The 4,886-nt window shown below is 35.4% G+C and overlaps 1 long non-coding RNA gene across 1 annotated transcript in view; it reads left to right on the top strand.

Annotated features, from left to right (window-relative positions):
- Window positions 1-2,280: 2,280 nt before the first annotated feature.
- The window catches only part of LOC147840761 (uncharacterized), a 3,763-nt gene continuing 1,157 nt past the window's right edge, over window positions 2,281-4,886 (top strand). The window contains exons 1-3 of the long non-coding RNA XR_015507238.1: window positions 2,281-2,724; window positions 3,200-3,324; window positions 3,564-4,886. The exon at window positions 3,564-4,886 is cut by the window's right edge and continues 1,157 nt beyond it. This is a non-coding gene — a long non-coding RNA (uncharacterized LOC147840761). The remainder of the gene's footprint in view (window positions 2,725-3,199; window positions 3,325-3,563) is intronic.

Raw genomic sequence — 4,886 nt, 5'->3', positions numbered from 1 at the left:
AATTATTATTATTATTTAATTACATATATAAACTAATTTTACATATTCTGTCATTTGATCAGTTAGCAGGCCTACATTCATTGCGTATCCATAAATGAAATGAAACCGTAAATTAGCAGTATTATTAGACGTTTGTGATTAAAATAAGGTCAAAGTTCGCTGCCAAATGCCTTGCAGCTGTGCACCTGATGCTGAGCAAAGATAGCCATTTCCGAGCATGCCTGTATAATAATAATGATGAAAATAATGATAATAATAATAATAATAACAACAACAACAACAACAACAATAATAATAACAATAATAATAATAATAATAATAATAATAATAATAATAATAATGATAATAAATGCCTTGTCTTGCTGTTGTGCACCTGATGCTGAGCAAAGACAGCCATTTGTGAGCAGCACCTGGTTCGCATGATTGTTTCCGAACTACTGTAGGCCTAAATAAAAATAAATAAATAAATAAATAATAATAATAATGAATATTGTTCACTTGTTTTTAATTGTTTAGTTTTTTTAAATAGTTTTAAGCAGGACCAGAATAAAAACGCATTGGGCTCAGTTGCTATAACAAAGGGTCGCCTACAATTTTTTTTATTTCCTCCTATTGATTTTAATTTGGATATATATATATATATATATATATATATATATATATATATATATATATATATATATATATATATATATATTTTTTTTTTTTTTTTTTTTAATTAATTTATTTATTATTAAAATATAAATATTTTAAATAAGTCACCTTCACCTCCTCTTGTGAATGAGCCCACGCGGTTTGCAATATGCATTGGTCACTATTAACTGAGTGGAGTTGGAACAGTTATGTTTTGTTAAATAAGTTGTATGTAAAAAAAAAAAAAAAAGTTTCAAAACCTCCCAAATTTTGCACAATCAAATTCAAAACCGCCCAATCTGGCAACACTGAACAGAAACACTGTCCCCTGCTGGTCAGTGATGGGGATCTGCTGCCTCTCAGTGGGCTCTACTGGTATCAGCACTTCAGGAGAACACCAAACATCCTGCATCTATATCCAAGAGTTTCTACAGAAAACTGATAATGCCAGCGTCAGTGGGCATCAAGTGAATGGTGAGAACAGATGTTTATACTTCATTGCCTTTGGAGAATTTGTGTGTGTGTGTGTGTGTGTGTGTGTGTGTGTGTGTGTGTGTGTGTGTGTGTGTGTGTGTGTGTGTGTGTGTGTTTGTGTGTGTGTGTTTGCTTTTGCGTATATCTTTTCTTAGTTACTGAGATAAGAAACAGCATTATCTGTAAAGTGATCGAGATCATACATACTAGAAATACTGTTTATGAGAACAAAAGAGGAATAAAAAAAGAAGAAACTTATTTTGATTTCCACGCTTGCTGAATTAACACACTTGTGTCTTCTCACGTCAATCTTTTACAGTTCATATCTGTTATTGAGAAAATACCTGCTTGTCAAAAGGGCATAACTGGACTGCCATTTCTTAAAACACAAGTCACGCACATCAAAAATCCAAAACCTAGAAACACTGGCATCAGATTTCTTGTTAGAAAGTGTCAATGTAAGAAGTGCTTTGTACCTTTTAGCTTTAAAAAGCACACAAGCATCAGCTTATGAATACACTTGATATTTTACACAGACTGAAATAATATTTTTTTACAATTTGAATCACTTTAGGGTTTTTTTAGTAATTAACAAATATTTAAATAAAACAAACAACAAAAAAGTATGTCAATATAAAAAAAATAATTGTCAATTTAAGCTTAAGATTCAAGCTATGTATTTTCTTGGTTTTGTTAAAATAATAGGTGAATAATGTCTTTGGTCAACACAACATCCAGGTACATTTTAAAAATGTTTACTGTACAATTTACAATAACTCGCTGGCAATTTGGTTGACAGTCAGACTAAATGTACCAGTAAACTGTAAATTAATAATTGCAATTGTTTTTACAGTAAAACATACAACACAATTGTAATTGTTAATTTACAGTGATCTTGTAAATTTACAATCTTACTTGCAACCAAAATGGCAGTAATTTACTGTAAATGTTTCAGTAAAAAAAAAAATATATATATATATATATATATATATATATATATATATATATATATATATATACATACATTCACTGGCCACTTTATTAGGTACACCTGTCCAACTGCTTGTTAATGCAAATTTCTAATCCGCCAATCCCATGGCAGCAACTCAATGCATCTAGGCATGTAGACATGGTCAAGACGATCTGCTGCAGTTCAAACTGAGCCTCACAATGGAGGAAAAAGGGGATTTAAGTGACTTTGACTGTGGCATGGTTGTTGGTGCCAGACAGGCTGGGCTGAGTATTTCAGAAACTGCTGATCTACTGGGATTTTCACGCACAATCTCTAGGGTTTACAGAGAATGGTCCGAAAAAGAAAAAATATCCAGTGAGCGGCAGTTCTGTGGGCACAAATGCCTTGTTGATGCCAGAGGTCAGAGGAGAATGGCCAGGCTGGTTCCAGCTGATAGAAAGGCAACAGTAACTCAAATAAGCACTCGTTACAACCGAGCTCTGCAGAAGAGCATCTCTGAACACACAACACGCCCAACCTTGAGGCTGATAGGCTACAGCAGCAGAAGACCACACCGGGTGCCACTCCTGTCAGCTAAGAACAGGAAACTGAGGCTACAATTCACACAGGCTCACCAAAACTGGACAATTGAAGATTGGAGAAACGTTGCCTGGTCAGATGAGTCTCGATTACTGCTATGACATTTGTATGTTCGTGTCAGAATTTGGCGTCAATAACATGAAAGCATGGATCCATCCAGCCTTGTATCAACGGTTCAGGCTGCTCTGGTGGTGTAATGGTGTGGGGGATATTTTCTTGGAACACTTTGGGCTCATTAGTACCAACTGAGCATCATGTCAACGCCACAGCCCTACCTGAGTATTGTTGCTCACCATGTCCATCTCTTTATGACCAAAGTGTGCTCATCTTCTGATGGCTACTTCCAGGAGGATAACGCACCATGTCATAGAGTGCGAATCATTTCAGACTGGTTTCTTGAACATATCAATGTGTTCACTGTACTCAAATGGCCTCCACAGTCACCAGATCCATTAGAGCATCTTTGGGATGTGGTGGAACGGGAGATGTGCAGCCGACAAATCTGCCACAACTTTGTGATGCTATCATGCAAATATGGAGCAAAATATCTGAGGAATATTTCCAGTATCTTGTTAAATCTATGCCATGGAGGATAAAGGCAGATCTGAAGGTAAAATGGGGTCCAACCCAATACTGGAAGGTGTACCTAATAAAGTGGCCAGTGAGTGTATATATATATATATATATATATATATATATATATATATATATATATATATATATATATATATATATATATATATATATATATATATTAATAAGTGAGTGGTAGCCATACAGTCTGTGCAGTAACATGTCATGACATGCTTTACAGTAAAGGAAGGAATCTCCAGTGGAAGAATCATATAATTAAGCAAATGTGAATCAGTTTAGAGTTTTACAGTACTTTGAGAAAAAAAAACAGTTGTATAATAATGTAAAATTGAATTCATGCTAAAAGTCTCAAATGCAGAAAGATGGAAAGTATGACAAAAAAAAAACAACTAAACCTGCTATAGATTGTCCACTTGATCAGGCAGTAAAATGCTCTTGGCAGTGTTATAAAATCCTCTCGTAAATGGACACTGCCGGTCCACAAACAAAACGAGACAGAAATGACATCAGTAAAATGGCTTGTTTAACTTGAATATTCAGCGGGGGTCTCCTGTTCCACTATATTTCGACAAAGACTGACTGTGTTATTTGGCAGTTCTCAAATAACAAGCATTTCTTTGAACTCCTGCATTGTAATCAGTGAGCATTCTGGTCATTGTTTGAGATCTGTCGCTTGCTGTAAACACATACACACAGGCAGGTACAGGGTGTATCACATAAAGACATCTGTTTTTCTCATGTGGATGTCCACAGGACATGCTAAAACTTGGGTATTTGGCATTTTTGTCAGCATTACAATTTTTGTACTGATTACATGTAAGTAGAAACCGAAGCTTGAGCTACAGGAGCTTTTGTGGACAGATATGTTGTTTCTTTGTACACAGTTGAAACCAGAAGTTTACATACACTCCAAAAAAAGGAACATAATCATTTTTTAAAAAATGTCTGATGGTAAATAAGACTAAACGTTTACTATTTTAGGTCTGTTAGGATTACCTAAATGATTTACATTTACTAAATGCCAGAATAATGAGAGAATTTCTAGACTGTCAAAAGTTTACACATATTTCCTTGGTATTTTTAGCTTTGCTTTTAAACGGTATAACTTTGGTCAAATGTTTCGTGTATTCTTCCACAAGCTTCTCCCAATAGTTTGCAGGAATTTTGGCCCATTTCTCCTGACAGAATTGGTGTAACTGAGTCAGATTTGTAGGCCATCTTGCTCGCACAAGCTTTTTCAACTCTGCCCACAAATTTTCTATAGAATTGAGATCAGGGCTTTGTGATGGCCACTCCAAAACATTCACTCTGTTTTCCTTAAAGCACATTTGAACTAATTTGGCAGTATGCTTAGGATCATGATCTGTTTGGAAGACCCATTTGTGACCAAGTTTTATTTCCTGGCTGATGTCTTGAGATGTTGCTTCAGTATTTCTACATAATGTTCTTTCTTCCTGATGCCATCTATGCTGTGAAGTGGACCAGAGCCCTGCTGCAGCAAAACAGCCCCACAACATGATGCTGCCGCCCTTATACTTCACAGTTGGGATGGTGTTCCTAGGCTTGTAAGCTTTCCCCTTTGTCCTCAAAGTGTAACACTGGTCATTATTGCCAAACAGTGCAGTCTTAGTTC

This window comes from Danio rerio, chromosome 14 (assembly GCF_052040795.2).
Source record: "Danio rerio strain M-AB ecotype USA chromosome 14, GRCz13ab, whole genome shotgun sequence".
In the NCBI taxonomy this organism is placed as follows: Eukaryota; Metazoa; Chordata; class Actinopteri; order Cypriniformes; family Danionidae; genus Danio; species Danio rerio.
This window is presented reverse-complemented; position numbering and strand designations above follow the sequence as displayed.